Source organism: Echeneis naucrates, chromosome 18, assembly GCF_900963305.1.
Source record: "Echeneis naucrates chromosome 18, fEcheNa1.1, whole genome shotgun sequence".
Taxonomy (NCBI): Eukaryota; Metazoa; Chordata; class Actinopteri; order Carangiformes; family Echeneidae; genus Echeneis; species Echeneis naucrates.
The window spans coordinates 7,880,835-7,892,755 of record NC_042528.1 but is presented as its reverse complement, the minus strand read 5'-3'; positions in this window follow the sequence as shown (position 1 = coordinate 7,892,755).

Sequence of the window (11,921 nt, the reverse complement as noted above, 5' to 3'; positions counted from 1 at the left end):
CAGGGCCGCCACCGTTCGCAGCTAAGACAGGTGTCTTATCTCCATCGCACAGCACAAGCACAGCCAATCTTCCAGGAAGATGGCGACTGGAATGTGACAAATCCATCTGTCCTGGTTTGAATTTGTATGCTAATTTGAAGTAATAGCCCCTCTGGTGACAGTGCAAGGGAACAATTCAATCATGCCATCTATGACAGTTGCTTTCCAGCCTTCTCAGTGATATGGGAGTATATGCACGTACCGCCAGGTTAGGCTTGATAGATTGGTTATGTAGGGGAGATGTGGCATGTCGACTGTATGTTTTAAAATGGGCTGCCGGTTTGAAATGAATCACGCCACTACTGACAGCACCTGTGCTGAAATATGCAGCCACTACCTGTAACCAGAGAGGAAACAATATTTGATTTGACCTCATTTATTCCTCCACATTGCATTTAGATTGGCAGCTGTCCTGAACTTTCACCCAATTTCACCGTTGCAGCCTTCATAGCATTCACGCGAATGATAGAAATATCCCCTCTTGAAATCAGTCTAACACCTTTGCTCCATTGTCAAAGTGAATTATCGCAGGCTGTTGATTCAGTGAAAAGCTTTCATGTGTCGCCGGGCAGAAGAAGACGGATCAGAGAAAGTACAGAACATGCAGGAACAGGTATACAAACAAACCGAGCTGTGCCACAGATTCAGAAAGAAACTAGCTATACGATGTGTGACTTCTCCTTCGCCGTGACTCTCCCCTGCACTGTACAAATGTAGGGCACTCCCTAATCTTTAAATTAATCTACAACACGGGACAGATTATGGTTGATGGTGACAGATAAGGAAAAGGAACAAATGGCGCTTCATTTTGCTTGCATCATTCTTTTTCTTTAGCTCCAGATCAGGGCCTGCTTCTTTTCAACACACTCAGTTGATTTACCTCATTTGTTCCTTGCAAAATGGCAGCATGACGGCAAAGTGGCTAGGGCTGTTGCCCCACAATAATAAGGTTGCGTGTTCGGTTCCTGGCCTGGGTCCTTTCTGTGTAGTTTGCATGTTCTCCCTGTGTCTGCATGGGTTTCCTCACGCTGTCCAAAGACATGCATGTTAATTGGTGTTAATCTGAGTGTGAGTGGTTGTTGGTCTCTGTCTGTCTCTGTGTGTTGGACTTGTGATGGACTGGTGACCCCGCCCTCGCCCCGTGTGAGCTGGGATCGGCTGCAGCACCCCCCCCACGACCTGGACACAGACAAGCGGTGGAGATGAATGAATGAATGTTCCTTGCAAAAACATGTTTCCATTAAAATGTCCCACAAAGTAATCCAAAGGTGTAAAATCACTCATTGTGGCCATTCAAAAGCATGACAAATGAATATATTTTTATTCTGTAATTTAATCCCACAATATTGATACTGCTAACAAGCCTCATGAGAATTGACTAGACGAAATGTGTCAGCTGTGTGATGGCCAATCACTGCAGAGAGATTTCACTGTCATTTTCTGCCTTTCAATGCTTTCCCTGCTGCGGTGAATCCTCGCTAATTTCTGCAGGAAAAATAAAATGCACGGCGCTGCGCCAATTGACCACACTTCAGACGGGTGCAGATCATGCATGGCAAACATGTCTGATCAAACAAGGAGGCCTGCAAAGAAAACTGATGAACAAAAGGCCCATCTATCCGCATGGGTCTCACTTCACGATAAATAGTGTGCTAAAAGACAGCTCTCCAAATGAGCTCGGCGAGCAGGTCTGCTGCACAGTTTTCAGTGAGCTGAAAGATTCTCTGTGCTCAGCATGGCTGTACATGAGTAAAACAAATTCATCAGTCCAGTGTTACTTGTTTTTTTTTTTATATATATTCTAATGGCTGACATGTTATACAGAAACCAGTAGTTTATGTCTCGGCCTGTTCAAACACCAAATAAAACCAAATTACATAAAACTTTTCATTTAATTGATAAAAAAAATTCCTCTTCTGTAAAATCTTGCACCCATTTAAATATTTTCATTTTGTAGATGCCTCCAGCCTACATGACTCTGCCATGCATGAGCTCCATCATTACAATGTAATGTAATGCTTTAGCAGCTTTATGGACAAGAGCACTATATAGGTCCATGGAGACTGAATGTTAAGGAGTTAGCAAGATTTTCATGGCATATATGGAGTATAAACTGTTTTGAAGTGCAAAGTGCTGTAAAGGCATTGCAGTAACATAACAGTAATTGTGCGTCAGACTATAAATCTAGAGAGTGTTTGCTGGGAAGATTTTTATTTATTTATTTATTTTACTCCTGAATCCTTTGAATTTACATTTAGTTCTAATTAAACGTATATCATATCTAGACAATCCTAAACCAATTGTAGTAAACAACTTCTCGGAAATATGAGCTGTACTTAAATGACTAATGACACGTGAGAGTTTAATATCTCTGTTGTATCTGAATCCAATTAAATTTTATGCATGGTTTTAGTCTCTTTATCTAACTGCCCTTTTTGTGGCAACTGTATGGGGGTGAATTTTGATACAACTCCCCATTAAAACTTTATGAAGGGTTAAATTTCTGTATAATTGATGGCATGCGGCTTTGGGTGACAGGTGGTCTCTTCCCATGAGCTTCTGTGCAGTAAAGTCTCCAGACATGCCCCTCCTGCCCCTCTGCCCATTTTTGCCTTCATGCATCCTGGTGTACAGTCTGTGGTGCACACAGACGGGCGACTAAGGAAAAAGCCAACAAAAGTGCTCCTTGGTGTGAATTCTTCAAGTCTCTGAGCTCCACTAATGAATACCATTCCTCCAGAAAGATATTCCCTAATGTGGTGTTTTTATGGAGGTGGTGGTTGAGAGAACTCGAAAACATGCCATAATGTATAATTTACATGATTTTTAATCCTGATTATTCCTTTCTGTGATCCACTGATGCTCCAAGGGTGGGGGCATTTTCTATATGCCCCTCAGGATAGATGTTCCATCACAGGATAAAGGTGATAACTCGGGGGGAGTCAGTATTGATTTGTTGTGACACTTCTATCTAGGAGACCACACACACACACTTCCCCTTTTGTTGAACAATTTAAAGTATTATTTTTTGGGTGCACAAATGACTTGACTACCTGCACTGCCCTAGTTGACCAGTTTAAGGGGTTTAACTGTACTGTGATGTAGAAATACATTGATTCAAGCTGCACGGATTTCAAATGTGCAGTTGACCACTATTTTGACCTTATTTATAGATATATATCAGACACAACAGCGACTTTATGCCCCTGTATCACAGTACTGGTTGCCCTGTCTCCAGAGGATTTCTCAGATGAAGGCTATCGACCTACAGTGACACCACCGATTCTGCTTTTCTTAGCCAGATATGTAAATCAAGTAAATACTGACAGTGATCAGGTTTAATATCAGCGACCACAACAAATTGACCAATAGTTGTCTTGTCCTGCTTTCAATTGTTCAGCTTCAGCGGTACCCAATTAGGAGATAACCAGATGCAAATTTGCCTCTTTGCATCTTTGTGGTGTGGTGGCTGTTTACATTTTTATTGTAGATGTCACAAAATCTAATGAGGTATAGATTATTCTTCAGTAGTCCTGAAAGTGAGAGAAATAATTAAATATACTTCTTGTAAGAATTATAAGTCCAATATTTCAAGTTTAATTTAACAAATTTATCTTCAATAAATGCCCTGCTCACCCACAAAGTTCTCCTCACTTATTCTGGCTGATTAGACGTTTGCTGAGGCTGAAGCTGCACCAGAGCATGGAGGGAATTATGCAATGTCACCAGGCTCTGTGAGGGAATACTAGTAGAAATGATAGAGGTGTCAGTTGCCCCACAGTAACAGATGTTAATGAGAAACAGAGTACATACCCACACAGTCCTGAGAAAATGTCTGATCAAACACTTGAGTGGGTGTGCCCATGGGTCCACAAGGCCTTAAATAAATAATAACTCAGCAATGTTTCTTCAGGTTGCATGACTTCTTTTACATTTTAAAATAAGTTGAAACCCTCCTAGGAAAATCATCTGTGAAAATCCCTCGCTGGTGGACATTTTGGACAGAGGGGCGTGCACCTGGATGTATTTTTTGCAGCAGACTTTTATGACTGCAAAATCACACATATAAGTCGTGATTTGCACAAAGATGTAACAACAAAGCGAACTGGATAATCTAAACAGCATTCAGCTATAATTAATGCTATTAATTATGCCATGTGGTAGGGCGTGTCAAAGTGTTTGCCAAAAAGACATGCAGTGCTCTGCAGAGGTGTGTCCACAGTCACCCAGTAATTACTATCCAGTGCACTTTATCCTCCTCAATTTTTTTTAAAGGCGAAATGGCTCAAGTGTAGGCAGCAGAGGTGAGACAACGTAATGTTATAAATTGAGGTCCTTGCTGAGTGCAAAATGTTCAAGCTTTTAATTTTTTTTTTTTAATTTAATTTAAAAAATTGACTTTCAACTCGTCAGTCAGTTAAGAGCAAAGTGACTGCGTGCACCCTGGTGTTGTTTTTGTGTGTGCGAGTTTGACCCAAATAAAATCATTTGTAATTCATGAGCTTGATGTTTTTCACATTGTTGTTCATTTTTGGCTGTCTGATTGGTTGAAATATCTGAATGTGATAAAGTGAGGATGGCCTCACACAAACGGATGTCTGAAGCGACCCAACCTGTCCAGACTCAGTCCAAACCTCTGATTTGTCCCGAGAGTTCCCACAGTGCAACTTTTTTTTTTTTTAAGGCATCCCACAATGCATTGCAACCCAAAGCAGCATGAGCTAATCAGGGAGAGCAGCAGGTGAGCTTCATCAGCAGGAGCATCAGGACAGGTGTAGGCTGCAGGTTCTCCTGCCTCTGCTGACATGACATGGCTCTCCGTCACCCCCCCACCTCCCCCGCTGACCCCGGCCGGGAAGCGGACGCCACTTTGGGCATCACCGCCTCCGACGGCAGCTCACTATTGTTTTTTGTTTGGGGGGGGAGACGCTCACGTGACCGGGGAGGCAGCAGCCAGCACACCGCCGCTGTGCGTTTGATAGCTCCAACGGCACCGGGCGGAGAAAAAGGAGAGGGGAAGCGGGGCTGAGAGGAGGACACACAAACACACACACACGCACATACAGATACATATAAAAGAAGAGACTCGTCGAGGGAAGACTTGACAAGCGGCAGAATCTCCGTTTGCGACGCAACAACTCCGCAGACTCCTCCGCCCGACACGGCTGGCGCTCACACCATGGACGGCTGTGCTCGGACCGAAGACGAGCTCTTCTCCGCCTGCCTGCTGAACCTCACCTGGGAGAGCGGCTTCGAACAGGTAGGAGAGGCACGACCACAACAACAACAAACAAACAACAAAATGAGCAGAACAAGTTGCTGGGGATGTTTTTATTTATTTTATTTTTTTTTTTTTGAGTGAGTCAGCACATGAGGTGGGAGCAGGTGGGAACTTCACAAACTCAGGGAGGGGTGGGGGTTGACCCCACTTTGCTCCTCTCTCTGTTATTTTTGCAAGCAGGTCTGCACCAAACTAGATTTTTGACTATCAGGCTCCATTATTAGATGTCGTGTGTCTACTTTTTTCCCTCCCTTCTGAAAGGGTGCTTTCCTGAAATTCCACTGCTCCCTGTAAAGGCTCAAACATCCTGTCCTTGGAATCAATAATAAATTAACCTACTAGACAAAATAAATCTGATGCCAGGAATTCTATCAATAAATTAGAGGCAAATACTCACTTAGCATTCGTTTTGAAGGAACTGCAGGCGCCTTATCTTCATGATCATGTGGACTGAGTGATGCTTCTCACGCAGAGATCAGCAGACTCCCCCTTCCTCGTCTTTCAACCCCCTGGGTTGACAACTGGGTGTTAGATTTAGGTAAGGCACACGTGGATCGGAGTCTGTTTCTCAGAATAGATCTGATGTGGAGCACTTTGATCCTGGAGTGTTGGGGCCTGTTCTCACACAGTGGAGCGGCACTGGTGTCTGTTTTGGAGATAATTACCTAATTCCTCCCTCTGCCCTCAAGCTTAATCAGTTCTGCCTTTAAAATACACTTATCGTGCCGTATGAAATCCCTCTTAATTCTCATATTCTAATTTGTGTGAGGCTAAAGTCATCTGCCACAAGAATGCCAGTGAAATCATCCACTATGAATGCAAAGAGGGCTCCCAGCTATTTAGCAATTTACGCTCAATGATTGATGCCAAAATATTTGTACAGTGATTTTTATGGTAATTAATTTGAATGCCACCATGAGAGCTCAGTATATATATACACAGGATATTTATTTCCGTTATCAGTATCCAGGTTGCAATACAGTGGAGGAGGACATCTAAACAATAAATCTCCTGTGGTTAAGTGGTTGAGTGGGCTACCATTTTGAATTACAAGTAATCACAAATTAAAGAGGATTAGGCCCTTTAAGCCAATGCCTGCAATTGGCTGTGCTAAGAGTCATATTGTAACAGTTATTAAGGCACAGGAAACAAAAGCCACCAAACATGATTCAGAATGGCAAAGTCACTGTGAATGGCATTTCAAGTTTGCAACAATTAAGCCACAAGTGTGTGCTGCAAAACGGATTTTTGCATATCGCTCAGGAGCTGTGCATTTACAAACAAGACACTGAAATCCACAATGAAGAATTGACGCAACAAGCTGTTTTAGTTCAACTTGGACCTGGAAAAGTCAATAATAAAAGTTGATAATGTCACTTTTATTTGAAAGTGGTAATTAAAAGAGAGTTTTGTCAGTTTTAGTTTTTTTTTTTTTTTTTTTTGCAGTTTCGTAACAAGAAAGCTAATTGACATTTATTCTGTAATTGATCATGCTTTATATCAGTGATAATCAAGTCCTGAAAATTGGCTTGGTCCACTGCAGAAATGTGATTCTGCTGCTCTTTTTGATAATATCACTGAGAGGAATGGGGGTTTTGCAGTTTTTAGCTTGACAAAACAAGCAGTTTGCATTAAATTCTGTTAAACTTTGTCACATTTTGGTACAGTTGCATTAAAAAAAAACCAAACAAAACACTTTTAGGTTCTGGGAATTTGAGATGCATTTGTGAATCAGTGACAAAACAATGTTTTTCGATTAACAGGAAACACTCATAAGTAGCAGGCAGCCCAACATTACTGTTAGGCTGAAAAAGCTTGAAAAAGTGAACCCTTTGAAAGCAGGTCATCTGCTTGGCCAGCTTGTTGTTAGCCACGGACATATTCTCTCTCACCCTCCTCAAGTCCTACGGCGGTCAGGCAAATAAATAAATAAATAAATAAATAAGGAAGTAAAAGGAAATGTTGACACAGCCTGTCCTTGTGGCCAGATTATCCACTCATGCTTGAGCTCTGGGTAAAGGCACTGCATTATTCAGCCTAAGACACAGAGATGGGGAAAAAACCGTGGAAAAGCTGAGTCTTGCCGCAGGAGTGTCTACACATGCGTGTATGTTTTTGGGGTGAGCGCCTTCACTTTGGGTATTGGGATAGCAGAAATGCATGGGGTGGGGAAGATGATGTTTTTGCTTAATTATGAAATGAACTCATTGCCTGTCACTTAACTCCATTTCTTTTCCACTCTGTGCGTCTCTCACCTCCCCCCCTCATCAGGCTTCTTGAGGCCGCTGTCCGTGGTGCTGAAAGTTTCATCACACATTTTGCGCATTTCTTTTTAGAATTCTAGGCTCCAATCCCTGTCCAACCCTCACTGCTCTTCAAAAGCAATGTATTCAGTTTGTCTCGACAAAAGGCATGCCAGCACTTGGCAGTCCACCTCAAAAGGGTGAAGCCTATCATTCAAGACGTTTCAAAAAAAGCTGCAGGTAGCACAGCATGCTCTCAGAGGCTGTAAAGGCTAATGTTTTTTTTTCTTCTTTCTTTTTTCTTTGTATGTGACTGCTTCTACCTACAGTATATTTCATCACAGCAAGGCTCAAGTTACATTACTAGTCACTCAGTGGCTTGGTTAAATGAAAGCACTTTATATATAGTATTTTAATCCTTGTGAGTCGCTCCTTCTTTGTAATGAGATGGTGTGCTGAATGGTTTGGAGAGGGCTTTCTTAACAGTCTCAAAGGGAAAAAATATTGAAATATGGTAGTTTTTCAGTTGAGTTTTTTTTTCTCTTTTTTTTTTTTTTGTTCTTACTCTTGCGTGAGCTCAGAAGTACTCAGTGGTAACTTGCACCCACCATTCTGGCTTCAGGGGAGATGGGTAGAAGTTCTCATATATAGCTGAAAAGGCATTTGACAAAAAATTAAGTGGTAACCTTAAGGAAATTCTTCATCCTTCTTAGAACAGACAAGTCTGTAGTTCAGGCTAAAATTCTGAAATGTTTTTATAAAGATGTGTAAATAGGTTTCTCACTGTTGGTGCTATACAACACATGATTTGGTCAATCAAGGCTGCATCAGATAACAGTTTGGAATGGAAAGTGAGGGAGGGATCATGCTACTGCTGTTGTTTAACCTACGATTCCTGGTTAGTCTCTGTGCATCGACAGGTTTGGTTGCCCAGTGGTGCATGGGACTCCATGGCATGCCTGTGTGTCAAACAATTTACTGTATACTTGTCTATTAATCTTGCTATATACTGAGTTGGAGTGGAGCTATCTTTTTTTTCTTTTTGTTTGTTTCTGTAATCCCTTTGGTGGATTTTTATGCTTGGGCATATAACCTGTTACTATGCATCATAATGGTGCATTAGTTTTGAAATTAGTTTTAAGTTGTGTAATTTGTGCGTGTGTGCATTTTTTCCAATGACTGCAGTTGGGGTACAAAAGAGAGTAGATGGGCAAGACGACAGCAGGTGTAGTGACCCAGTCTTAAACTTAAATCTGCCATGGACACACTTTATTTAAATTTCAAAGGGACTTGAACCACCAGAGGGAGCACCAAACTTTGATTCCTCAGGGAGCTGTAAAATTAGTCAAATTGGGCCTTTTTATTACTCCCACATCGAGTACATGCTGTATATTGGTTCGTCAAAATTGTGTTGATCCACTTTAATGATCTTTGGGCTCATTTTTTTTTATTTTTATTTTTATTTTTTTTTGGGGGGGGGGGGGGGGCTTTTTCACAGACAATTAGTGGAATCATAATATTACTTTTAATAAAGTAATGAAAGCATCTTAGCAGGGGTGTGCATGCACTCCAGACTACATTGTTTATTTGTTAGGAAAATATGTTTCTCATCATTAACAATCTATTGATACCTTTAAAATCTGAGCTGTGAAAATAGAGCTTAGACTGTGAAAGATCCTTGCCTTCTCACTGGGAGGTAAAAGTACTCTCACAAACATTGAATTGTACTTCTGAAGTGTTATCAATCCCACCTGAAACGGAAGGCCCCGGTGGCAGAGCTGAACCCCTGTGCCTTTTGATCGTTCCAGCAGTGCCTATAAACAAGTATTTTCCCATCTCTCACTCTGTCTGTATCTCTGTTTCTTTCTCTCCTCTCTGTCCTCCTTCCCCACCAAGATTTCTGGAGGGGGAGGTTCCTTTGATTATCTCCACCGCCGATTAATTGCTTTTCTTAACCTCTGCTCAGATGTGCTCCTACACTGCCCCGGAGCCTGCTGCATGCACACAGATGGACCCCTGCCAGGAGAAAAACAAACCACACTGTGCTCCTCTTCCCCCCACCTTCTCCCAATTACTGACCTTCATCATTTCCTTTCGCCTTGGATGTTATCACTGGCATTATCAGTGTATTTACTTTGTTTGTTTAGCTTGTTACTTGGCGCACTGCAGCATTCTTGGCTAGATTTTGAAGGCAGGCTGAGTGTGTGTGTGTGAGAGGTGTATTAATTTCTGGGAACAGTTAAAGCAGTAGATGGGATGAATCTGTTTTTGTCAGGTAAATGTATTGTCATAAAGTGTCTGTGAGTCGCCAACTGAGGTGGAGCGAATATTGCACTGCCTCTTTTTTTCATTTGGAAATGTCCTTATTCCAAGATTAAATAGAGTTTGGCCTTGAGTTGTGCTGGCCAAGCAATTTCAGGAAGATTTTTTTTTTTTTTTTTTTCCTTCTAACACTGAGTGCTCTTTTCCGTCTCACTTTGCCTTTCAGATGCACATGTACACCAGGTCTCTGAAAGGGTCCCACCGTATTCCTCCTAACATTGTCATGTAGCATTGGCCTGCCTCCTCTAGACCTTGGCCTTTTTCATGAGGACATCCTGAAACACATTGTGGGATCCATCTCACTAATTTATGGAGTATGTCTCACATGCAAGCCACCTACTATACTGCCCCTGTCTGGACTTGGCTAAAATTTACTCAGGATTTGACAAGTTTGCTTGCTACATGACGCAAGAAAAACCTTAAAAAAAAAAATAAATAAATAAAAATTTGTGTTGGTGACTTTTTCCTGAATTTTTAATGCTGAGTGAGTTCAAAATTTAGACATGAAGTTTCTTGCTTAGCCTAGAGTTGTTGGCAGAAAAGTGTTGGGATATAACCTTTCTAGTCTAGCGGGAGTTCATAATCCATAGCTCAGACTTTTTGGTCTTGGTCTCTCTCCAGTTCATTTTTTTTTCCTGCCCTCAATAAGTGAATCCAGACAAACTTCTCTTGTAACTTAAGTTTTTCATGGCTGTTGATGACATTACAGTAAGTAGCTTTAGGGATTTTTTTATTTTTTATTTTTTCAGTGTAGCCTAATTGGTTCAAGTGTTTGATATAGAGAACACCGTGGGGCTCCGGTCTTGTGAGGATGAGATGGCTCAAACATATACGCGTACACACATACGCAAATGCAAAATCTGCATGTTAGACACGAACAGACCCATAATGCGCACACTGACTCTCTCATTCACTTACTAAAAGGCCAGACTCCCTGGACTCTATAGTACAGTATGGTGTTGCTGATTTTCCCCATCAGCAGAAATCCGGGATGAGCTGAGCTTAATTGAGTTGGGAGGCCTGGTGTGGGAGCAGGGCCCCCTCATACACCCGCTCGTCACTTTCTGTCTTCATCCGTCCACCACCGTGTCTCTAGCTGCTTACCTCCAAAACCCTGTGCTCTGCAGAAGACGGAATCCTAATGCACACAATTCTGTGTACAGTTTTGGTGACGCCAGATGCATATCTTTTTGAAAATTAGCTTGTTGTTTGACCTATTATTACTGTCTCTTAATAAAATAATAAAGTCCATAAGCTTTCACATATGTGGCCAAGCTTATAGTGAAACGTTTATTTCAAGTTCTGTGTGACAACCAAAACAGAATTTCTATCTTAAAATCAACAAACTGCATTGTCTCTATAGCCAACAACAAAAGCAGATTACCTGTTCTATTTGAGGGATATTAAGATGTTACATGCCATTCGATGGGCCCTGGGAGGCCCGTCATAAAAGCCACTGCAAGCTGTTGAGACGCAGACTCAGAGTTGTTTCCATCTTTTAGCCGCACTTGGGGACTGATTATGGTCAGGCAAACGGCCTTTACCTGGAAAGTCACTTTCACTTTCTCGTCTACCATTTGTTAGTATGGCTAATGTCTCATTAAGTCTCACATAGGGGAAATGATGTGCTCTTTGGGTGAAGGTTAGGCTCTTATCATGAGACAAAAGAGAGGCTGATCATTGTAGCACAGGCATACCTTAGCCTGTCTTTCACAACAAGTCCTATTTGTGTCCCTGCTGGAGCTGCTTCATTACCCATAATCTATTGGCCCTCCCTCCATCTCCTCCCAATAAAAGTTAAAACATTTGGGCTAAATGATGAATGCGCAATCACTTTAGCGTAGTGTTCTGTGGATAGGAGTGGACGGAAGGGGGTGGGAGGGGGTAAATTTTACATTATCAAGGAGATAATTACAAAGCAATCATAAGCTATTTCCATTAAAGTGGTAAACAAGCCAAGGGCTTGTGCTCTTTTCCCAAGAATAATTAAAAGTCACTTTGCATTCTATGCATCAGTGTACTTTCCTCCACTCAGT